Below are 26,693 nucleotides of genomic sequence, written 5' to 3'. Positions count from 1 at the left end.
GAAAACTCAGTCGATAGAATAGGCTTATGTGCACCATATGTTTCATTTGCAAAGCATGTGTGACTATCTTTTTAAAAAAGGAGTATTTCAGTAGATTACTTTAATTTTAGCGAATTTTAATAGTACACCCACCTTCCCATAAAAATACTGAAAGCAGCTTACTGCCTATGAAAACATGACGGTCCTGTGCCACCACTTGGCATGCTTGGGCAAATGTCAGGACCCGTGCTACTAGTGACAGCTGACCACCTCTGTTCTGGGCTCATGACGGTAGCCATTTCTTTTGCCCAGCACACTGCATTCTGGGAAAATAAACATGGCGGCTGCCACTGTGGCTGCTAAGGGGCTGGCCCCTCCCACACAGAGGTGAAAGCAAGAGGAGGCCAACTTTGAGGCCAAACCCTGGAGCCGCCTCTGAAAACATGGCAAGCAATATTACAATAAATCCACACATCTGAGTTCACATATAGCCGGGGTGCAGAACCTCTTTCAGCCCAAGGGCAGAATTCCAATTTGGAGAAGCAACCAGGGGGTGCATCCCAGTGGTAGGTGGGGCTGAAAGCAAAAGGGGTGGGGCCAAAAATACCAGCATATTTTTAGCGTGACGCTCTTACTGCCTGTAAGTAAGGCTGGGAGGGGCATTTCGACCTTTCCGAATGTGGGAAAAGTGCACAAAAGCCAGGAAACCACCCAATGATTTGTGGTTTGTTTGATGGGGTGGGGCCAGAAAAGGGGGCATGGGAGCTTTGGGGAACTCTGAGGGCCAGATTTGGCTCCCAGGCCTGAGGATCTGCACCCCTGTCATACAATATATCTGAATATGACAAAGATTAAGCGCAACACCAAGCTTTTAGAACCTACAAGCTACATGCCTGCGATGGAGGCCCTGCTCCTTGTCCCACCACTAGGAGAGAGTAGCTGTTAGATACACAAGTCATGGCCTTCTCAGTCACAGAATTCCACAGTGTTTTGGCATCCCTTTGGCAAGTGCAATAACTGAAGTTTGTTCTCCTCCCATTTTGAGCTGCTTCTTTCACATCATTTATATCTGCTGCTGTTTTATTAAAAATTTTGATGACATTTTATTATGTTTTTAATGTTGCTTGTTGTCTGCCTTGGGAGTCCCATGCTGTGGTACAAAAACAAAAAACCAGAATAAAAATATTGTCATATATAAGCTAAGAACTGTTCTGTTCTACTTGCCACAAACATCACTACCCCACAGACACAAACTACAGGGTTCCAGTGCATCAACCTTAGTGTGAGCAGCTCAAAATAGCCCTTAGGGTTACATAAGAAGAGCCATGCTGGATCAGACCATCTAGGCCAGCATTCTGTTCACACAGTGGGCAACCAGCTGCCCACAGGAAACCCACACGCAGGACATGAGTGCAACAGCACCCTCCCACCCATGTCCCCCAGCGTACTGCCTCTGATACTGTAGGTAGCATATAGCCATCAGGAGTAGTAGCCATTGATAGCTTTCTCCTCCATGAATTTGTCCAACTTGGTTTTAAAGCCATCCAAATTGGTGGCCATCACTACATCTTGTAGTAGCAAATTCTGTAATTTAACTCTGAGCTGTGTGAAGAAGTACTTCCTTTTATCTGTCCTGATTCTCTCAACAATCAGCTTCATGGGATGACCCCAAATTCTAGTATTATGAGAGAGGGAGAAAAATGTCTCCCAATCCACTTCCTCCACACCATGCATAATGTATGGCTCTAGCCATCTCGTGATCTATGACCAGAGGCCATCATTGCCTAGCTTCAACCTGTGCATCACTATCCAGAACTGATCAAAGGAACTTCAGGGAGATTACTGACATCAACCAACAAGGAAGCCTGTTCACAACACTAGGCTAGAGTGGGTCCGGTAAGAATACCCAACCCCTGTAAAGCAGTGGTGCTGAACATCTTTCAGTCCAAGGACTGAATTCAATGTCACAGAAGCTCTCAGGGGCCACATTCTTGTGCTAGCTAGGCCAAAATACTACAAACACCAGGATATTTGAATTTAAATCTCTTACTGCCACTAACTAAGTCTTGGGACAGGCATTTCAACCTTTCAGAATGGGAGAAGAAGAAGAAAACACTTCAGAGCTGGGAAACCACTGAACAATTGGCAGTAGGGGGAAAGAGAGTGGCCTTCTGGGGAATCCGGGAGGGCCAAATTGTGACCCCAGGTGGGCCACATTTGGCTGGCTGGCCTGTGATTCAACACCCCTGCTATGAAGACTTCTGGATCAGGCTTGCTTTCTGGTCTGACATCTGAGAATTTCAGAGATGTTGTGCTGGTTAGAAGCCTCCTATTGCCTCTTTGGCCTTCTGGCCTCCCCACCACTATTTCTTGCCTGCCCTCACCCCCATTTGAGAGACGCCAACTACATCAAAATAAAACTTCTTATAGGGCAGCATCCGCCCTCTGCTCAGATATTGAGAGTATATTCAGAAGAGCTTGTCTGGGACTGCCAGATTTATTAATGTACACACACACCTTAATTTGTGTAAAACTGCGTGCTTAATGCATCTTTCTTTACATATAGCAAGTTGTCGAATTTTCCATTTATCAGCTGACTGTGGAAATCTCAAGGTTAACATTAGGACTATTGTAAAAGACAGAGAATGTCTACAAGTGCAACTGACATGTTTTATTATAGCTGTTTGACAAATGCACCATGAGCTCCTTAATGACACCATGATAAATCAATGGCAACCTTCTTAAAAGTATTTTTAAGGAAATCAGATGTGACAAATTTCCCATATTTTTTTCCCAGCCTATGAACTGCTAACTCACAGAACAATTTGCTTATTTGCTGCTTTTCCTCAAATGAAATTCTTGCGGATTTCCTTTGATTTACTAGACTAATTTGTGGTTATAGCAACTGCCACTATCAGCTGTATTTGTGCTGTTCCATATTTGTCACACAGGGATCTGTAATTGCCATTATATGGTGGGGGTTCTTTGCAAGACAAAAGGATTTTATTTCATCTGATGGGAAAAACTACGGAGCTATAACACAGCTTAGCATGTAATGTGTTATAGGGCAAAATTCACCAGCAAATTCCCTTGTGCACACCCCATTGAAATGAATAGAGCAGTCTTCCCCAATCTGGTGCCCTCCAGATGTGTGGGACTGCAAATCCCATCATTCCCAGCCCACACGGCCTTTTAGAGTCGCAGACTAACTCTTCTGGAAGGCACTAGGCTGGGGAAACCTGCTATAATGTGTCACCTGTGAAGTGCAGTATAAGTCTTTATTTTGCCCTGAACACCAGGCAGAAAGGTGATGGCAGCAGCCTTTAAATGGAGATTTTACAGACTGAGACCTTTTAAAGCAAATCATGTACACTACCACCAATGCTTACATTGGGCAGTGGAGGCTGGTACCTCCTATTTCAGTGGGGCTGTGGATCCTCTCTGGGTTTCAGTCTGAACCAGTCAGAACTCTGAAGGAGCTATCCAAGGTGCTGAACCCATTTTGGGGATAGGGTTCAATGCTTTGGATAACTCCTCCAAAGTTCTGACTGGTTCTGACTGAAACCCAGATTGTAGTCACAGCCCCGCTGAAAGGAACCAGCGACCTCCATTGCATTTGGGACACCATGAAGGGCAGCAGACATATGGTGCACACTTAAGCATGCTTACCCAGAAGGAAGTTTCATTGCAACTATGTTTAGGATTGTAGTCTTCATCTAGTTCTTAAAAAACAACACCTGCCTGCGTGTGCCAGCAGCAAAGAAGAGCCCCTGAATGGCGCCAGGCATCTGTGTTGCATTACCTAGAGAGGTTACTCCAGCACCTGAGGAAGTTACTCTAGCACTGCTTGTGGACGCTAAGGAGACTGGATGCTATGAGGTGGTGAGGGCCACCTTTGCAAACAACATAATGAGAGGGCAGAGAGATTTTCATAGCCAGACAGTTTCAAGTGCAGTCTTACAATGATTAAGATACATGATTTGCATCTAAAGATCTCACAGCAGAACAACAACAAAACAGTTTGGGACTGCCTAACCAGATTGCTTTGAAATGTTTCAAGGTTGTTTGCCAAAGGGCATTTCCACACATATGCCTTAGAAGAGTGGTTGCCTAGGCCTGTTTGTAATGCGAATACTTAATCACAGCTTTAGGGGTGTGTGGTTTCATATCTCATGAATCCTACCTGAAGTTTATTTTGCTTGAAGTAGACACCAACCCACAAGCTTTCCACTTTTCCATTCTCTTTTATTTGTCCTTGCTCAGTTCTTTTTGAAGTTCAGTGGTGGTTGGGCAAGCGAAGGTTAGACCCCAAAGATGACGTCATGTCATGATCCTTCAACGTAAGAACATCGGAAGAGCCTTTCTGGATAGGCCAAAGGCCTATCTAGTTCAGAATCCTATTTCTCACAGTGGCCAATCAGATGCCTATGGCATGTACACATGTTTATATGCATACTAATGTTTCTGAAAGAAATCAAAGAGAAATAGTGCAACCCGGCTAATAGCTCTGCAGGTAATGGTGTCCTTGGAAATTAGGGCTTTCACTCAATTATTAATTTCACAATGCTTAGGATTGCCATCCAATTTAAAGCTTTTGCAACAAGACTGCTCTTGTTCTTCTGTTTTGTGGATCCTGCTACAGGAATAGGTCTGGATTGTTCAGGTAGAGAGGAATGGGAATCTCCACTTACAAAGCAACAACAATAACAACAGAGGAAAATCCTGGAAATTGCCCTAGCACCATCATTCCAGGCAAGCTCTACTTCAGAGCGAGAGCCCAGTGGACTGGTCTCTGGTGTGTATCTCTTCCTTAGAGCAGGGAGGAGCACTTGTCTAGCCTTCCCCAACTTGGCACCCTCCAAATGCTTTGGACTTCAACTCCCATCAGCCTCCCATCAGTATGGCCAATGGGGAGGAATCCTGGGAGTTGTAGTCCAAAACATCTGGAAGGCACCGGGTTGGGGAAGGCTGCACTAGCCACTGCTTGTTAAGGATGGATGAATCTGCTTTCTCCCACATTTGATTTTGTTGTTGTTGTTGTTGTTGTTGTTTTAAATGAAGTTCCTGCCAACCCAAATAGGAAGAAATTTGCAAATTTGAGGTAAATTCTTACCATAAATGAACTGAAACAAAATTCTCACCCATCGCACTGGCCAAATTCAATAGGTCCCAGCATGGGACCCAATTCCCAGCATGGAGAGGGCCATGATGTCCCTGCCTGCCATGTAGCTGTTTAAGAGGAGGAGCCTGTGAGAGAGAGAGAGAGAGAGAGAGAGAGAGAGATGATAACCCTAATTCAGTACAAACATGGTTGAATACACAGGGATTCAAACCCAGACTTTTAAGAGTCCTGGGCCTAGATGGATTAATCTGTCACTTTCAGTTTCTGTCACAATAAAAAAAAACTCAAGCTCTTTCCATCCTGAATATGAAGAAATTTGAGGGATTGGCTAAATTCTTTTAAAAATGAATTGAAACAAAATGTTAATCCAGCTCTGCTGCTGGGTTCTGAGGAAAAGTTCCTTCCACATGGGCTCTAGGAGAGGATTCAGATCAATGCTGAAGCTCTTTGGCAAGCCATGAGGCTAAAGCTTCTTGCCTCTCCCTGAAGACTTCTCTTCTTCATTCCTTTACCAATTTGTTGGGGTGTTGCTTTAACCCCCATCTCTCAAATGCCTGTGGGAAGGGTCATAGCTGCTGAAATGTTTCCCAGTCCTTCCTGCAATTGCTATAGGCAAGGGCACAGTGGCTGATGGTTATGCCAAAGCTCCTAGCACATTTCTGCTTGGCTCCTCATCCGGCACTTGCCCCTGGAGCATTCCCTTTCCAGCTGCAACACCTGTTTTTTTTACAAGAGGAAAAAAACGCACACACCACTGCCTTGATTAGATGTTTGATTCATCTCCAGATGCTGAGCAAGGTTTTGACTTGGTTTGCTTCATCATCAGGCCTTCCTTTTAAAACTCCCGGTGATTCAACAAATCAACTCAGAGGCAAATCAGTCAAAGGTAAATCAAATACATATCATATTTTTATGAGATTGGCAACACTTTGAAGCTTTGAAGGCTGTGAAATTTCATCACCGGTGAAATTATGTAGATCTTGAATAAAAATAAAAGGCTTGCAAATGGATGCAAATCATATACTTTAACATACTTTTTAAAAAAGAATATCAGTGCTTTTTCCTCTGTCTCATCCTGCTAATGCAATCTATGTACACAAGTAGGTTTGCTCATGTGGAGCTGCAGTAATGCAGTAATGTATTCTTAGATGGATCCCTCATTAGCAACATAAGCATGAGTTTGTGTACCATGCATTGTATACCCATAAGTGCAACAGTGCCTTATAGCTTCTGATGTTCCCATAGTTCTCTAGGTTAAAGACTCTTTCCTTATTTTAAAATGTCCCAAGCCAGCAAGAGAGATCTGCATACACAGATCCTGTGGGTACTCAACCACTTATCCACATCATAATGCTCCACCAAATGTCATTGAAATGAAAGGCTGCAATGTGTGTGACTAGCACTGAATTGCGGGCCGTATAAGGAGGTTATTTATTTATTACAATTCTTTATAGCTTGCTTTTCAGGATGCAAATCCTTTCAAAGCAGCTTACAACCAGCATCAAATGTATTAGTACAATCACAGTAAATAAAATTAACATATAAAAAGTAATCAAGAAACTTCCCACAGCTTTGGCTATTGGGTGGTATGGAACTATAATATAATAAAATAAAGTGAAAGGATATTAATATTAACTATAAGCAAAATATCCCCCCACACACCCCAAACCCTTTTCAGTTATACTTTTTAAGTGCAATGATCAGGATAGGTTGAACCTTGGACCTCAAATAGAATGGCTGCTAGTGCACTGTGCTCTCTGTAAAAAGAAGGAGGAGAAGGAGAAGGAGAATAAGGAAGAGGAGGAGGAGGCGGAATGGATAGTAGGGGTGACCACGAGACATCTTGGTTTTGTGGTGGATAGCTTGATGAAAGTGTCAACCCAGTGCTTCAGTTTCACATGAGGGTTAGGGTTGGTAAGGCCTGGGTCCCTGTGCAGGATCACGAGCCTCGGGGAAGCCTAGCTGGGCCAAACAGGCTAAGTAGACCACCAGGACAACTTGCCTACTATCTTTGAGTATTCGGTGTAGAAGGGGAGATGTTTCTATTACACATGAAGGTTAGGGTTAAGTCTCAGGTTAGGGTTGGTAAGGACTGGGTCCCTGTGAAAAAACCAGGGCCTTAGGAAGGCGTAACTGGGCCAGACATGCTGAATGGTCCACCAGGACAGCTTACCTACTTGCATCGTGTAAACTGTGTGGATGGGGACATGTTTCAGGTTTCAATCTGGTTTCAGGCCTGAGTATGGGATGGAGACAGCTTTGGTCGCCTTGGTGGATGACCTACACTGGAAACTGGACAGGGGGAGTGTGTCCCTGTTAGTTCTGCTGGACCTCTCAGCGGCATTCGATACCATCAACCATGGTATTCTTCTGGGATGCCTCGCTGGGATGGGACTTGGGGGTACTGTTTTACAGTGGCTTCATTCCTTCCTAGGGGGGTGAACTTAGAAGGTGGTGTTGGGGGATGCCTGTTTGACTCCATGGCCGTTAGCTTGCGGGGTCCCTCAGGGTTCTGTTCTGTCCCCCATGCTATTTAATATCTACATGAAACTGCTGGGAGAGGTTGTCCAGAGTTTTGGAGTTCGGTGCCACCAATATGCTGAGGATGCCCAGCTCTACTACTCCTTTCCACCAGATTCCAAGGAAGCTGTTTCTGTCCTTAACCAGTGTTTGGCATCAATAATGGGCTGGATGAGGGAGAACAAATGGAAACTTAATCCAGACAAGACAGAGGTGCTCCTGGTCAGTCAAAAGGCAGATCAGGGAATAGGGATTCAGCCTGTGTTGGATGGGACTACACTCCCGCTGAAGACTCAGGTTCGCAGTTTGGGGGTGCTCCTGGTTTCAGCCCTAAGTCTGGCTGCTCAGGTTTCAACGGGGGCCAGGAGTGCTTTTGCACGGTAAAAACTAGTGCGCCAACTGTGCCCGTTCCTGGAGATGTCTGATCTGGCCACGGTGACACATGCCTTAGTTACATCCTATTTGGATTACTGCAATGTGCTCTGCGTGGGGCTGCCTATGAAGAGTGTTCGGAAACTGCAGTTGGTTCAAAGTGCTGCTGCCAGACTGTTGACTGGGGCTGGTTACAGGGAGTATACAACTCCCTTGTTAAAACAGCTTCACTGGCTTCCAGTCTGTTTCCGGGCACAATTCAAAGCGCTGGCTATGACCTATAAAGCCCTATACGGGTCCTGTCCAGGTTAACTGAAAGACTGTATCCTCCCTTATGAACCTGCCTGTGTCCTGAGATCTTCTGGGGAGGCTCTTCTCTCAGTCCCACCACTGTCACTGTCACGTTTCGTGGGAACCCAGAAGAAGGCCTTCTAGCAGGCTGCCCCACGGCTGTGGAACACCCTTCCCAGGGAGGCTAGGTTGGCTCCCTCCTTGATGTGTTTCCGGAGGCAGGCTAAAACATTCTTGTTCCAGCAGGCCTTTGGGACATAGTTGGAACCTGGGGGTAAGCTGCCAAAATGCTGTTTAAAATGCTGTTTTAGTGTTTTAATATAATGTTAATTGTATTGTTTAATTTATATTTTAACTTTTGTATATTTTCATATGTTTTAATTTTTGTAAGCTGCCTTGTGTCCCAGTATTGGGAAAAAGGTGGGGTATAAATAATGGTAATGATAATGATAATTTAAAGTTAGGGTTAAGTCTCAGTTTAGGGCTAGGGTTGGTAAAGCTTGGGTCCTGGTGCAGGAACAGGGGCCTCAGGGAAGCCTAGCTGGGCCAGGCAGGCTGAGTGGACCACCAAGAGAGCTTACCTACTATTTTGAGTATTTTGTGTGGATGGGGAGAAGGTTCAGTTTTACCTGAGGGTAAGGTTAAGCCTCAGGTTAGGGTTAAGGTTGGAAAGGCTTGTGTCCCTGTGGAGGAAGAGGGGCCTCAGCAGGCTGGGCCAGGCAGGCTGACCAGGAGAGCTTCCCTACTGTCTTTGAGTATTTCATGTGGATGGGTAGATGGTTCAATTCTACATGAGGGTTAGGGTTATGCCTTGGGTTAGGGTTAGGTTTGGTAAGGCCTGGGCCACTGCACAGGAAAGGGATCCCCATGAAAGCCTAGCTGGGCCAGACAGACTGAGTGGACCACCAGAAGGTCATGTCTGCTGTAGACTGTGTGGATGTGGAAATGGTTCAATTTCACATGAGGGTTAGGGTTAAGCCTTAGGTTAGGCTTAGGATTGGTAAGGCTTGGGTCCCTGTGCAGGAACAGGGGTCTCAGGAATGCCTAACTGGATCAGACAGGCTGAGTGGTCCTCCAGGACAGCTTGCCTACTGTCTGTGAGTGTACCATGTGGATTGGGAGATGTTTCAATTTCATGTGAAGGTTATGGTTATGGCTCAGGTTAGTAGTAGGGCTGGTTAGGACTGGGTCCCTGTGGAGAACAAAGACCCTTTTTCTCATTCTCCCCCCCCCCATATCATATAACTTGCATCCTGGCACCTCTGGTCTCCTCCCCTCCCAATCCACTTTAATGTCCCGTTTTCCCCTTGTCCTATTTTCCAACCTTGGAGATATTCTCTCCATACCAGCATTAAGGGGTTGGGGTTGGGGGAGGATCTCTGCCTCCCTCTTCCAAGGTCAGGGCACTGTCTCCATCTTTAGAAAGGGTTCCCAAGCTATCCTGTGGTTCCTGGCTTGGAACCTCACCCAGGGACCCTAGGATTGCTCCCTATAAGAACGAGGCTTTAATAATGAGAATGAATGGGAAAGCTAAATAAATAAATTAGTTGCTCACCTCTAACATACAGCCCAATACCAATAATGCTTACCTGAAATGCAACCTTGTTGATTTCAATGTGACTCACTTCAAAATAAGTATTGTAGCCTAAGGTGCAATCCAGAAAGGCCTGGATCTACAAACAATTACTGCCATTCATTTCAAAGAAGTTTATAGCATATCGAGGAGTCCTATTCAGGGGATCTCCCATCCATCCAAAAACCCTATCATTCTACCCTTTTCACACTGCAATGTAATAAAATGTTTACATATCCTTGTCTTATGTAAAATTCCTAAATGCTGACTTTTTCTCTGAATGTAGAATGGAAACATGTGAGGCCAAAGGGTCAGAATTTCTCAGAGGACTGAAAATCCATTTCCTTGGCAGTGTGGTAAATGCTACAGTGTTCTCAGCGACCCTTCTCTTCCCTTTTAGAGTGGGATTTGAACACACACACACGCACATACCCCTTCCTTCTATTTCATTCCTATGTCGTTTATTCTAGTTTTCAAATTGCTAAAACCACTTGTCACTTCTCTGAGTGATCTTTCTTTGTAACAATCGTTCCGTGTAGGGCATAAGTAAATCTTAGAAAAATAATGAGTTTGCCAGCAAAAGCAGTAGTCCTGTGTTGAGTTTGCCCACTCTCGTTCTCTGTAATATTAATTTTTGACTAAATATCTATCTATTTATTTAATAAATACATTGATATACCATGCCTTTAACCACAGAAGATTCCAAGGGTGTTTCAGAAGCATGCAAATAACAACAAAATAGAATGCCTGAAACAACCAGTCAGACAATGATAAAATAGCAAATGCTGCATTAAAACAATAAAAAATGTAATAGGCCAGGAGAATGAAAAGGTCTTTTCTAGGGATGTCAGAGAATTCCGCCACGGATCTCGGTGAGGCCGAATGCCAGTGCATTCGGCCCCCCAAACTCTGTGGCGGAACGGCCTGCCCCCCCGCTCCCCCAACGGATCCCCCCCGGGACGAGACTTACCTGGGGCGGATCTTCTGGGTGGCGGCGGCGGCGGCGGCTCCGGCGGCAGCAGCGGTGGCAGCTGGTCTTCCGACCGGCTGCCGCTGCCACCATTTGCACTCTTGTAAAAAAACAAACAAACAAACGACGTGATAGGCTACATAAAGATTTACGTAGCCTATCATGGCTGGTTTTTTTTTAAAAAAATGACGTGATAGGCTATGTAAAGATTTACGTAGCCTATCATGGCTGGGTTAAAAAAACAAAAACAAAAAACCACGTATGCAAATGGCGGCGGCTATGGCCGCCGCCATTTGCATGCCTTATTTTTGGCCGTCTTAGTCTACATAAATATTTACGTAGACTATGACGGCGAAAATAATGGGGAATACAAATAGCATAGCGGGCGCTATTTGCGTCCCTTTTTGATTCACCGTTTTAGCCTACGTAAAGATTTACGTAGGCTAAAATGGTGACTCAAAAAGGGACGCAAATAGCACCTGCTACGCTATTTGCATTCCCCTTTATTTTCGCCATCATAGTCTTCGTAAATATTTACGTAGATTAAGACGGCCAAAAATAAGGAACGCAAATGGCGGCAGTCGTAGCCGCTGCCATTTGCATACGCGGTTCGTTTGTTTTTTTTCCCCAGAGCCCTCCACGGCCGGAAATCCGGCTGCGGACGGTTCTGGCCTGGCTGGGCCTGGCCGGCTGCTCCATGGAGCTGCCGCTGAGCACAGCCGGCCGTTGAGGATTCCGGGGGGAGGGACAGAACGCCTCCCCCCCCATCCACATAATCCGCGGAAAGGTAAGTGACTTTCGTACATCCCTAGTCTTTTCCTGGTACTGAAAAGATACCAGTATGGGTGTCATGAGAGCCCCCCAGGTGAGGAAATCCCAAAAGTTTGGGGGAACAACTAGGGATGGACAGATCAGTCTGTTTCTGGACTATGTCAGTTTTGCGTGAGCTCAGTCCTACTTTCTTTCTCATTTCGACATCGGTTTATGATTTTAAAGGACAAAATACATGAAAATTTGCAGTTAAATTATATGTATTTTCCCCTAGAATAGTAATTTATTTATTTTTTTTGAGCTGAGAATTGCGTCAACGTTTGGAGACATGCAAAGTCCAAAGGATAACAGTGTCCCAATCTGCATATTAGTCCACAAACTGCAGATCAGGTCAGGTTGCTTTAAACTGCAGACCAAATTACATTTTCCAGTTCTTCCAGACACAACTGAAAGACTGTCTCTGGTCAACACCAACCTCACGTGGGATGTTTGGGGGAGGGAGATGCAGGGGCGAGCCACTGTAGATTACCAAAGGGCATAGACAGGTTAGTGTGGGATCGGGCATTCTTCAGGTACTCAGCCTCCAAGCCACGGTGGGCTTTAAAGGTAAGCACCAGCACATTGAATTGTAGCAGAATTTACTCATCAAGTAATATATACGCTGCTTTCAGGCAGGAGTTACTTTCCGCATTACCATTTCAAGGATATAGTGAGCAAACTGAGCTGAAAAGACAAGTGAAGTGTTTGGTTGTTTTGACTGCACCAGTCCAAATGTTCAACTTGGATCTCTCAGATAGTTTTGTAACAAATAATTAGTTCCCAGCTAAGCAATGAAGGCTGCAGTCCTATATACGCTTACCTGGGAGTATGTCTCATTGAACTCCATGAGACTAACTTCTCAATAGCCATGCCTAGGATTGCACTGCTTCAGATTGTCGCCTACGTCACAACAGTGGCAATCAATTATGAGGATTGGTAGGGAGATTCAGGACAGGTAGGGACATTCACAGTGTAATGATATCAGAAGATGGAAAAATGCAGTTAATTGTATTAGAAGGCATTCCTGCAGCTTAGGTTTGTGGCAGGCTGCTGCTGGGTTCTGCCTCTGGCAAAGGTAGGTGATAGTCAAATGGGCCAGAGGGAGAAAACATATTCAAAAGGCAGCATGGTGATTGGGTACTGGGCTTGGCAGACAAGAACTAAAGGGCCAAATGCAGAGACACAGTTGAAGATGGGCCAGAGGTGAGGTACAGCTCAGAGCATGAGCCAAGCTCCAATTGGTACTTCAAGTCCCATGATCCTAACTGGACTGAAGAGCTGTAATTTCACCTCTGGCCATCACATCAGTGTCACTGCAGTAGAGCAGAGTTTGGTTCAGGACTGCTTTCAGCCCAAGAGCTGTCCACAGCTGCTGGTATGTGTGTGTGTGTGTGCGTGCGCGCGCGCGTGTGTGTGGTGTGTGTGTGTGCGTGCGCGCATGTGTGTGGTGTGTGTGTGTGAAGGGACTAACCAAGTGCCTTGGTTAGTCCCTTCACACCTTACACAGGGTTGAGCCAAGGAGCAATTCCTGACACCCCATTTTCAACATGCCGATATGGTAATTTGAACTGGCCATCAGTTAAGACCAGGTGGGTTTTTTTAAAAAGTTTTTTTAAATATACTTACATGAATTTGTATATATCCATAGCAATGAATACATATGAAATGCATATATATAATATAATATTACGTGTGTGTGTGTGTGTGTGTGTGTGTGTGAAAATATGACTTACTAGCAATTATACATAGGCTTCAACAAAAGCAGACCAGTTACCCAAATAAATATCCATGTATGTGCCACCTGTTCAAATGTTGAAAGCGTTATAAGGTCCTCAATCCATTGCATTATAGGAGGTGAGCATTTACCCTTCCAATGTTGTGATATCAGTCTTTTAGCTGTCAAGAGGGTGCAGAGAATCCATTTATGCTGACTGTTCGTTTATTTCTGTTAAATAGCTAAATAATTTAAAAGAGCGTGTACATCAGCAAATACTAAAGACTGTCCCAGTACAAAATGTATCCGTATAATCTCTTCCCCCAAAGAAGCAACTACTGGACATTGCCAAAACATAATACTTAAAAGAAGTATTAGCTGCACTGCACCACCAGCGATTAGTCATATTAGACAATCCCTTATTCAAGAGGTGTTGTGGTATCCAACAGACCCTAAACAAAAGTTTTTGCTGTATAAGACTCAGCCCAAGATCCATAGATGTGACAGGTATAGACACCAAAGTGGTGATACGCTGATTAGGCAAAATAAGACAATCCAATTCCCTATTCCATTCATGCTTAAAACCCTGTATATCATATTTATTCACCCAAGCAAGTATTTATAGACATGGATCATGGGTTGCTCTGCCCGACCAGGCAATCAATGATGGAGACACTGATGCTATAAAAGTGACAGGGCCAAACCTACATACTAGCAAACTAGATACTAACAAATACTGCAATTGTAAGTATTGCCATTTAGCCATAGCTGGCAAGTAATTGGCACACAGGATAGAAAATGACAAGAACTCATCATCAGCATGGGATAACGGTCATAAACCACGGGAGGGGCCCTGGAGGTTGACGATGTCATGTAAAGGACCCACAAACATCCTTGAGTAACCAATCTTGATTGCATGATAGAAGCCCATGTGGAAAAGCCCTCAAATATAGTTGCTGTTTTGTACTCTCAGTGAAATGAGTGGTGCTTGTGTCATTCAACTAGTTACAAGGCTCTGGAGTGTTGTTCTCTTCTATTGGCAGAGTGTTCTCTGAAACTAACGCCATGTGCTTGTCAGGTTGGGTTTGTAATCTGTTCTTCTAGTGTTGCCTGTATAGACACAGTTAATCATCCCCCCCCCCCTTGGCTTCAGTTCTGTTCATGAGCGTGACATCAAGGGGAAAGTAAGTTGTTATGGGGTGACAATTTTGTACAAAGATAAGTTATAGTACAGTAAACTGAGCGAAGGAACAAGATTATGTTCTGTTCCTCACAGTGATGGATATTCTGTGCCATGTTATGCTTAAGGAATATCTCAAGTGCAAAAGGAAGAATGGAAAATGCTTTCTGTTTTACCAGCTTTAAAGAAAGTACTACTATAAAACATTTTCAGTATTTGTTGTTGTTTTAAAAAAAGTCAGCCACTCCCTGTTTCTTCCATTTAGGGCTGATGCAATGTTTAGATAACTGAATCCTTAACTTTCTGTTTCAGGACAAGTGAAATCTCAACGGGAGATACTGACAGCAGGGCTATATCTGTGAATTTATATTCCATGGAGAAAAGGAATGTTTGAAATCCTTGACCAGTTTTCCATAATTCTAGTGCTTTTAGTTGAAATGGTTGGTGCCTGTTTCCCCCTTTTCATGCTCTTGCATAGTCCCATTAAGTTTTCAAGGAGAACTATCTGGTGAATTGTGCCCATGTCTTGTAATTATGTCATTCTACACCACTAGCTAATATTATGAGGAAATAAGTAGGGATGAGAATTTTGTTTTGATTTGTTTTTGACCAGAACATGCCCCATTCACACAGCTGAATGTGAACATGAGTGCATTTTTTGGACTAAGCTTGCATATTCCGAAGCTTGCAATCACATTTGCAAAATGCATTGGATAGAAAAATGTGCACTTTAAACAGTGGCAGCTGGTGACTCCTGTTCCGGAGGGGCGGTAATGCCATTCTGGGTTTTTGTTGCCACCATCCCAAACTCTAAAGGTGCTATCCAGGGTGCTGAACTTTATCCCCAAAATGGGTTCAGCACTTCAGATAGCACCTTTAGAGTTTTGGCTGGTTGTAACTAAAACCCAGAATGGAATCACCACGCCTCCGGAACTGGAGTCGCCAGTTGCCACTGACTTTAAACATACACATGTGGAAAGCTGGGGACAGGGGGGGCAGTTAGGATGCATTTCCACATTTTCCCCATCCTAACAACAGCAACAAGAAAAGCTCACATTTGGGTATGAGGTGAACCGAGCTTCAAGGTGGAACTTTGAGAATTTTGAAAAGCTTGAGCTTTGCAGATTCTCTCATCCCTAGAAATAGGCTGGTGGCTGGACAACTCTACTGCTGCTTCTTGGCAATTTCATTGCACTGTTGTTCAGATTCTGGGCATTGTAGCTCAGATTATCAAAATGCTCTTCTATCACTTTTGTCTACGCAGATGCCACCCATCTAGCCTTTCATGTGGCACAAGGAAAAAAGTGTAAATTTACCCAGCTGGGAGGAAAAAGAATGTGATTAAAAATCGTCTTCAACCTCGTCGGGCAATTTGACTGTCCTTGAACAAACTGCCGGTAAGTTCCTGCTTGAAGATTGCATTACACAGATAAATTACTTCGCAGAACTTGCATCCTAGATTTTTGCTTGGAATAGCTTGAAAGGGGGAAAAAATCAATCCTTTTCTATCTGATTTTTGAAAATAGCACCGCCCCACCTGCGCTCCGCAGAGGTTGTAAAAGCATGGAAAGGAAGCGGAGGGAATCAGATAATGCTTGGGACTGCAAGTGGTGTCATTTAATTACTATTGCTAGGAAAGAAAAGAAAAGTGAACGCATTGCTCTGTCACACAATCACCCTCAGGTTCTCTCTTCTCTAAACTCTTCTGTGGGAGCCAGGCGGAACCTGTCCTTGGTGTCAGAACTTTAGAGGCTAACTGCCAGAGAGAGGCCGTGTTAGACTGTTGCAATAACAACAAAACTAGTTCTTCAACAACCACCGCAAAACCGTGAAGATGAATCACAACATCCTATACATGTTTTCTCAGAAGTAATTCCCACTGGGTTGGATCCAGTCTGAGTCATACTTGCACCCACTGAAAGCAATGGGACTTCAACTAGTGTTAACTAAGGTCCCGTTGATTTTAATGGGTCTACTAAGTCTGGATCCAACCCATTTATTCAGTGGGGCATACCAGCAGCAGGTGAGAGGGTATAGGATTGCAGCGATATTGTAGCATAAGCTTTCATGGATTAGAGTCCACTTCATCAAACGTTTAAAGTGCCATCTTCAGGTGGCACACACACATACTGTTACAGAACAAAAACAAACAAATATGTAAACACTGAGGGCAACTGGCCACAAAATCCAAGAGGAAGTGTCTGTGACAATGTATTGTAAAGCTAAAAGCACCCCCCCAAAAAAGGAACTGTATTAATACTGTGACTATATATTGTGATAAACCAGATATATAAGATAGCATACATATAATACATGAATCTCATGAGTCTTCTGCTTCTGTACTATGTATCATACAGGTCAATGTATTGGGGTTGTGGGGAAAAGGTACTAATTTCTGAATCCTGGTATTGGATACATGCATGCCAAATTCTGTGAGGAGATAGGAAGGATGCAATCCTATGCATGTTTTGACAGAAAAAAAGTACAGCTCCCATCATTCTCCAGCGAGACTGGGGAATGCTGGGAATTGTAGGACTTCTTTCTGTTTAAACATGCATAGCATTGTACCCTTAATGATATTCACTTCACTCTGGTAAACTTCAATATTCACTGGCCCTACAGGTTGGTCACCACACCAGTCATTACTGATATGAATAACACAAGCTTTTGGCACATACAGTAGTTTCCATGCATAGATTTTTCAGTAAGTTTTATGAGCAAATAGTTAACTTAATTACTTCAGTGCTCCTAGCAAATAAAATGTATAGCATGAACAAATCCTGGAAACCCATCAAAGTAACCTACTTATCTATGCTAAAAAAAATTCTAAACAATTGAAACCTGCTGAAATGTATACTTAACAAGTGGGACTTGCAATCTGTATCTAGCAGCTGTCTCCTCCCCATCCCCATTTATAGGCTAGGTTCAGGAGGTGCAATCCAGATTGGGACCCTAGTTTGGGGAAAAGGGACACTAGGGTCCTGACCCTGATTGGAACCCTATACCTACTCTAAAGTAAAAAGAAAAAAAGAAAAAAAGAAATGTAGTAGCTAGACATGGATTTAAACTAATGGATGTCTTGGCCCTAAGGACTGTACAGTTGAACAATCTCATCCTGCCATCTCAAAAGCAACACTTATTCCCTTAGGGAAATAATTCCCTTAATAACCATCGACATTGTGTTCATCTTATAAGCTTGTCTCTAGTAGTGGTATCAGTGCCATGCCTACATCATAGGAAGCACGCTACTGGTAGAAAGGGTTTATTCTGGTGGCAGTGTTAAAGGTTTTATAATTAATTAAGCATTCCCTAACTGAGAGGTCTATCTGAAAACCTTATTAGACATTGTGGCAGAAAGTTCCATAGATCCAAACCTCAATGGTTTGAAAAAAATAATTATTTACTTATTAATAACATTTATATACTGCCTTATTTGCTAAAAAGCAATCAAGGTGGTGTACAACAACTTAAAACAAGAAAATTTTAAAACAAGAAAAACAAGTAAAACAGTAAAAACATTAGAATTACACATTTTTAAAGGCTAAATTGAAAAGATGTATTGTTATACCCTTTTTAAAGGCTAAGTGTGTGGGGATCAGTTGTAGTTCTTGAAGGAGCGCATTCCATAGTTTGCTGGCAACGCAAGAGAAACCCCTTGATATGTGCCCAGCAAATTGGCCTCTGCAGGTAATGGCACTCAAAACAGCCAGTCCTGCAGATCTTAATACTCAGGCAGTTTTAGAGTGAGACAGGCAGTCCCTTAGATAACCAGGTGCTAAGCTGTTTAGGGCTTTAAAGGTTAAAACCAACACTTTGAATTGTGCTCAGAAAGCAATTGGAAACTAGTGCAGGTCTTTCAGGACAGGTGTAATATGATCCTAATACTGTGCACCAGTTAGCAGTCTAGCTGCCACATTTAGCACCATTTGAAGTTTCTGGACACTCTTTGAAGCTTCTACACACTATGTGGGTAGCTCCACATAGAGCATATTGCAGTAGTCTAAAAGGAAAGTAAGTGGGATAGCCATGATGTTTCATTCCAAGAACCAATCAGCTATTAACGAGTAAGGATGTGTATTGTTTCCAAATCCAGACCTTTGGGGACCCAACAGATCCCTGCCACCCACATGTCTTGGCTTATATTCATGAGCCAAGCCATGGGCTTTTCCTGGAATCCTGGAACTGGGGTGGGGGGGTTCCTTAAATTGACATTTACACAAATTGCTGTTCTAATTTGCATAATTTGCACAAATTGCGGCTGCAGTTTGCATAATTACTCAATTTCCCAAATTAAGCAAATTACAGCTGCAATTTATGCAAATTATGCAAGTTGCAAATGCAGTTTGCGCAAATGACCATTTAAGAAAAACAAACTGAAAATCTGCATTGAGTCAGGCCAGCTTGTGGGTAAGCGAGCTGAAGTCAGGGGCGGGGAGCAAGCTGATGAAAGCTCAGTGAACTCCACCCCCAGATGGATTCCTCTGATATCCCTACTCATGAATAGGGAAAACAATCCTGTTTTCTCATCTCTAACTAGTCTTCAACTTAGTTGCAGGTAGAGTATGTGACTGGGGCTACAGGTCCACACAACCCATGAATGGATCTGGCTGAAAAATTATGCTGGGGATTAGTGTGTGGAAAGCCTGCTTGCATACATTTGTTTGACTCTAGCCAGGTGGAAGGGGGTGTTGCCAGGGGTTGGTCTTCTGGGAAACCCCAGAGGGCCAGATTTGGACCTTAGGAGGGCCAGATTTGGCCCACAGACCCGAAGTTCCCCACCCCTGCTTTAGAACATGTTCTTTAAGAAACATAAGCTGTCAAAGTACAAATAAAAATAGAAATAAAATGGAACTCCAAATAGGTAAGTATTTCTCCTTCTTTACTGAGTGAAATAAAGACAGCCACCAACTTAGCTTGATACAATCATCCGATATCCTAGTTCAGCCAGATTCCTTCATGCATTTTCAATTCTGCAGCTGTCTGATGTTTGAATTGTTGTTTGCTGCATAAATTATTTATTATTTTATAATATTAAGGTCAAAGATAATATGTCCAAAATATGCTGAAATGCCCCTCACCCACTATCTGTCCCCATCTTTAATGTTTTATTTCTGCCCATTCATTTGTAATTTAAAAATATACATTCACAATCTGTCCACACAAAATCCAAGAGCTGATTGGTCTAGAAGAGTTCTGAATTGACCCCAATTCTGTTGGGACTTTCCGCGCGACCAGTTGAAGTGAGAACCAATCACACAGATTTCCTCAAGGAAATGCCACAGTGCTTTTGAGATATGACTACTTGGTTCAGGATTCTCAGAGAGATGAGAAGCAGATAAGATTCAAACCTTGGAGCATATATCCAAACCACTTTGGTCTGGAACTTAAGGCTGGAAATTACTCAAGCAGGATTTCTTGAGAGATTTCCAGAATCTTCTGGTTTTGGCTGATTCAGTAAATAATACTCCAGGAATAGCCTTTGGGGAAAATATTTCAGCACTGTTGACTTCCTTTTGCATGCTGAACAAGAATGTTCAATTTATATTCTCTATCTCTCTCTCATTTTTTTTCTTCTTCTTAAAAGAAAGAACTTCCCATACTTATTTTAGCATTCTAGAAGGTTCATGCTCAGTTCAGTTAGAGGTTAGGCCACAGGGCTGCAACGCCTTTTCCTTGGTCAGAGGTACTGATTTTCTTTGCCTGTGCTGCGTGACCTGAAACTATTTCAGCACATTGCTGAATAGTAAAATTTCCAAGATTCCAGAAAGAAACGCAAGAATGTGAAGGCAGCTTGGTTCACTTTTGAATATTTGAAATATTTTGATCTACCACACAGGGCCACTGAGGAAGATGGAACAGCAGATAATTTATATAGCTATAAAACAGCTATATAAATGACAAGTTAATGAAACAACAGCAGCACGGGTTGTCTGCCCCTTAATTATGATGATGGCATAGTACCCTAAATTTGTTACTCTGAAGCAACGGGGCAACTCCCACATATTACACACTTGTGGTCTCATATCTAAGGATCATCTGTGTGATTGCAGGAGACCTGCCCTGTATGAGGGAAGCCCAAAACACCAAGAAAGAGCAAAGCAATAGGAAGAGCCAGCAACATCCATGATCTAACACATGTGATCCACCATATAATCGAATGCAACCTGCCATCCATGAATCCATATTAGCTGCTCAATAAACTTCCCGGTTTGGATGCCTGATTGGTGCCTCAAAAATAGCAGTGCTGTCAGGCAACTCTAAGCAGCTGGCAGTCTGTTTTGTTTGCTAGTTCACAATTTTGGCAGGTCTGGTCTAAAGCTTCCTTGTTTTACTTTTGTATCGGTGTATTAGTTCCTCTCCATCACTACTAGCCTTCAGGAAAATATATTTTGGCAGCTTTCAGTCTGGCACGTTGATTGCCTCTTCCTCCTCATGCCAAGCATGTTTGGCCTGAGGTAATCCTCTGCTGGCAAAATCTAGAAATCTAGGGAGCAATCCTATTGGGATAGGCGGCCGCCTCCAAACTCGGAGGTGGCCACCTATCCAATGCACGGCGAGCAGAGTGTGGAGGGGAGCTTCTCCTCTGGGCTCCGGCCACCCTGCATTTGCATCTAGATGGCTAATTTCGGCTGTCTAGCCACGGGACTTCAGAGTGGGGGGGAGGCCAGACGACGCATAGAAAGCATCATACTGGCACTTCCACACTCTCTGCCCCTCCCTGCCCCGTGGAATGCCCCCTTTTGCCCCACTCCGTGCTGCTCATCTGAGTGTGGAGCCCAGGGACAATCCACAAAGCCTACGAGGCAGTGGGGGTGGGGGCGGGGAGGCAGTTTTCCGGGAACGAACCACGGAGCGCGGTCGCCAAGGTTGGTTCCCAGAAACTGAACAATCCTATGGCTGTCTAGCCGCTATCTAGCAGGCATAGGATTGAACCCTAAGTTATCTCTTTCTCTCTCTCTCTCTCTCTCTCACACACACACACACGCAGACACACACACAGAGTGCACCATATTCTGCCTCTTGGATGCACAATTCTTAGAGGCTTTTATTTGCACCTTGGACATGCTAATTCAGGGTCAAAACACATTAAACATTTTTATTCTAGAGTAGATGCAGGGCATGGGGACCCTAGCATGGGGGGTAGGATGGCTTTTAAGATCCAGACTGGATTTTCATTTTACTCTAAAAATGAGGAGGAGGAGGAGGAGGAGGAGGAGAGGGAGGGGGAGGGGTGTAGATGTTAGACACAGATTGAAAGTAATGTATGTTTTGGCCTTCAGTGCACCTGACTCCCACAACCAATGCAGCACCACACTATAACTCTTTTCTCTGTTTCCTGCCCTTTTGGTTAGTGCTCAAGAGCTGGCATGGAAGTGGAAACGATCACTGGTTGACATAACGTTTGGCTGTGAGGTCACCCTGCTTATGCATATGTTCCATTGCAATCGATAGGTTTGCCTCCTGGATATACATATATTTGAAATACTCCCAAACAGCAAAGCCACACACATGCCTCTGAGGGCAGTCTTTTGAGTCAGGCTTTTTTCTTTTTCTTTTTTACATTACCACATGAATTATACAGCAGAGGTACTGCTGAGTATTAGTCACGGGCTGACGCAATGTGTGGCACAAATGTATAGATGCCTCGGGCGTCAGGATTGTTTCCTTTATAACTGCTAGGCTGAACACGGGGCTGGGCTGCGGGGAGGCCCAGCTAGAGGACTGACTGCAGTGCACAGGGGTATCCCGAATCAGGTCTGCTTTGACTGAGTGAAGGCTAATCTTGGCACCAGGCTTTCCTTGATGAGGAACTAATTAACGCACCCATGGCCACACACAAAACAAGCCTGGCAGCTGATGAGCTCATAAACCACACTCTGTAATCCACTTTGCTGGCAGTTTTTTGCTAAGGTTATGGCTGCAAATGGCTCTGTTGCTGACTCAGCTGAATCTTTCTGTGGTTGTCTTGGACAGTATGTCAGGTCTTAGCTGCTAAATTAGTCTTAGCTGCCAAAAGACTCTTAGGACGTGTGTGTGTACAGCACACATTTTTATATGCTTCTTGAGGTGTTAAAGTCTAAAGATACTTTAGATAATATGCATGCTTTGTTAAGGGTAGAGGAAGAGTAATTACTAGATGATGCAATTATGTTTCCCCCCGTCACCTTCTCAAATGGGTTGGTAACAATTTGGCCAGAGCACACTCTATAGTCTCACAGCCACTAGGTGAGTAGGTTAATTGGACAGAGAACACATTGCTCAAGACCAGGGGTAGGCAACTTTTTGGGGCCCCTGGGTGCATTTGAAAAACTGTCCATGGCACCACCACAAAATGGCTGCCATGGGAGGCATGGCAAAGGACAAGTAACCTGCTCAAAGACTGAGTACAAGACAGAAGTGGCGGATCTGAGACCCAACGTACGAAACAACTCCCTTGAACCCACAGTTGTCAGCACCAACAGAAACTTCAGTGATCCCAGCTGCCGGTATGAAAATGTGTTTGGGGTGTGTGTTTTTTTAAAGTGGGAGGGTTTTTTTTTAAAAAAAGTGGGAGGGTGTTTTTTTTAGTGGGAGGGTTAGGGCATCTTAGCCGCAATGAAGGCTGGTGACTCTGATTTCTGTGGGGCTGTGAACTATTCTGGGTTTCAGTCAGAACCAGCTCTAAAGGAGCTATGCAAAGTGCTCAACTCTATCCCCAAAATAGCTTCAGCACCTCAGATAGCTCCTTTAGAGTTCTGGCTGGTTCTGACTGAAACCCAGAATGGATTCACAGCCCCACAGAAAACAGAGCCACAAGCCGCTACTGCTTGGCAGGTGCCAAGAAAGGTGTCCGGGGGCACATTGGTGCTCACAGGCACCACGTTGCCCACCCTTGCCCGGGACCATCTGGCAAATTGTACAGCTCATCAGGTCTTGTAGCCTAGATCTCTGGATAACAAAACCTGACAACCTGACATCATGAAATCTGCTGTGGTTTTGATGAATATCCTCACCCTAGGGTAAGAGGTGTGTGATCTCCACCTTCAGCAAGACAGAAGACATGCTCTGCCCTACTATGGGCAACATGATGGGCTCATGAGCTTCAACTGCTCTCTGTACGTTCTCTATTACATAGAAAGTTGCAATATTTGAAATCCATGTACGACTGTGTACACTGAACAATGTATCATTGAACTTTGGATAATAGGATTTCTGTTTCACCATTACTTGTTTTCAGCTGCTGGTTTTGCTTACAAGAAGGGGGAAAGGAACATTAAATCAAAATAAATAAATAAATAAATAAATAAAGGAGCAATCCTACCAGGGTAGGTGGCTGCCTCCAAACTTGGAGGCGACCGCCTGTCCAGTGCAGGGCAGGAGCAGCACAAAGGGGATTGATTTCGGCTGTCTAGCTGGGGGAAGGTGGAGTGTGGGAAGCGGTGGCCGGATGACACGTTGGATGTGTCATACTGGATTTCCGAGTTCCCCAATCCAGCATGCCCCCAGGAATGCCACATCTGCACAGCTCTGTGCTCCTCTTCCGAGCGTGGAGCACAGGGCTGTCCTGCGCTGCCTATGAGGCAGCGTGGGAGGGGGTGCAGGTTGGTTCTCAAGGAACCGACCTATCCTATGGCTGTATAGCCACTGACTAGCAGCCATAGGATTGCGCCCTGAATTGATTTTTCTTTTCAGCATAACCAAATGATCCCTTTAGATGCCCATAATGAGTACAGTGGGCATTGCACTTAGCCCTTGATAGACAGATGATAGATAGAAAGATACACACACACACACACACACACACACACACACTTTCTTGTATTCATGTTCCTTAGTTAATGAGCAAGGTTGGCTGGTCCACGTGGTAAGCTATTGCACTAAAATACAAAAACATGATATTGGGATATAAGGCATAAGATCACCATGCACGTGCAGGATGCTCTTAGATGCTGCTCTTCCGCTCTGAGCAACTGTTTTGTTCCCAGGTGAGCTGCATCTGGCTAAGGCTCCCAGCAAGTATGCACAGTGTAGCGAACTCTTGTGCCACTTCATATGTGACAACAGATGTGTTTTCCTCCTGTATTTAACAACTTTGTGAAGTAAAAAATGTCGCATCTGATTCCTTATCACACAGGAGGAAAAAAATATACTAAATCCTGGATGCAATGATTATGAAGCAGCTGGCTTGTGCCTCTGAATTCAGGATAAATATTTACTGTGTCTGTGCAACTCCAAATTGGTGGTGGTGGTGGTGGTGGTAGTGGGGACCCAAATTCAGAACAGTTATTTTTTATTTAAAATATTTCTCGGCTGCTTTTCAGGGCAGGAGCCCTCACAAGGTGGCATACAACAATAAAATACATAATAAAAACCAATGTGGTAATAAAAACAGTAAAAACACAATAAAACCAGCAACAACAGCAAACATTAAAAAAAAAACACCAAACACCAGCATTTATATGCACACTGCACACATAGCTTTCATGTGCGTAAAACGAACCACACGCACACAGCACAGCACAGAGAAAATGCTGCCCTGCCTAGAGCTTCAGGTGTTCTAGGACTCAACCATGGAATCAAAATTTAACCACTCTCCCCAGACATTTGGAATTAAGGAAACAGGGCACATAGTATGACTGTTACACAGGCCTGAACCTTACAGCCTCTCAGTTTAGCAAATAAGCACTGACTGTCCCATCCCCTTTGCCATCATACTGTGTGATCCAGAGAACTTAAACTGTCAACACTGTCTCTGAGGACTGTTTGGAGCTTTCAGCTGATGAAGTGACCCAGGTTGTTGTCTGGGGCTCCCAGAGATACGATCGAAGGGTTGGATTCAATGGATTTCCTCTAGCTGAATGGAAACTACTGAAAGAATAGATTTCTCCTCCATTCTGCAGCTGCTGCTCCCCCCTCCCCAAGCACCCCAAAATCTTCTCCAGAGGGTTCAGGGACCCTCTGGAATAGAGTTGGGGGTGTGGGGGCTGCAGGAGGGAGGAGAGCATGGGGGAAGACTTCTCATGCAGCATTGGATTTAACCCATGCTTTTCCAGGGCTTAAAGAAATGGACTGATTACCAATGCGTTTTTATACTGATTTTTGTTTTATCATGTTGTTAGTTTGATTGGAAATGATTCAAAGAAGGCTAGAAACATAGAATCATGTATCTGGAAGGGCCCTTCAAGGAGATCTAGTCTAGTGCAACTGTGGCATCCTTGCCAGATGACCATCCTGCCTCTGCTTGAAATACCTCTAGCCAAGAAGAGGCCAGCACCTCCTAAAGCAGTCTGTTCCACTGTCAACTGTTCCACTGTTCCACTCTTAAAATGAATAAACCATTTCTGCTCCTCATCTGTTGACTGATTGCTTTTGTTATGACTTGCTTTTAATGTCTTGGCTTTGTTGCTTGGCTTGCAACACACATTGGAGAGATGAACTGGATTGAAAGTCTGAGTGTTACCACTGATAATAAATAAAGCTGCAATCCTATACACATTTACCTGGGGTTCAATTCAACAGAACTCAGTGAGGATTACTTCTAAGTAGGCATGCATAGAATTCCACTGTAAATCTCCAGAAACAAGGACTCAGGGTTGATCTAGCAAATTAATCTTAACCCCTCTAAAATTAGTTAGTTTTTTCACAACCCCCTTCCACCTTAGGAGAGCTCTTATTCTCCCCTCTCCTGCCGCCACAGCCAGGGCTACACTTGTATCAGCTCTTAATCCAGGAAACAGTTTGTAGTACCAAGAAGGATGAACTCTGAGAACAAGCTCATTCCTGCTCTAAAAGAAGTCTGTTCTAGAATCCCACCTCCTTTCTTTCTAGCAGCAAGCCAGCTGAGTTTATCCCAAAACAGACAGGCCTCTACAGAGCCTGCTTAGAGGAAATTCCATTGTCTTTTTCTCTTCTCTCTCCGTGGCAACACTCCCCAAAGCTCCTTCCCTCTTTGAGGTGAGGAGGGAAGCAGCTTTGGGGAGGCTAGTGGTGAGCAGCAACTTCAAAGGAAGACTTTAAACTCTGTCTCTCTCTCTCTCTCTCTCTCTCTCTGTCTCTCTCTCTCTCTCTCTCTCTCACACACACACACACACACACACACACACGATCAAAGGCCCATCAACTCCAGCATTCTGTTTGCACAGTGGCCAATCAGATGTTCATGGGAAGCCCACAGGCATGACA

Source organism: Heloderma suspectum, chromosome 7, assembly GCF_057233095.1.
Source record: "Heloderma suspectum isolate Gila_16-S chromosome 7, 16-S_ref, whole genome shotgun sequence".
Taxonomy (NCBI): Eukaryota; Metazoa; Chordata; class Lepidosauria; order Squamata; family Helodermatidae; genus Heloderma; species Heloderma suspectum.
Note: the sequence above shows the minus strand (reverse complement) of the source record.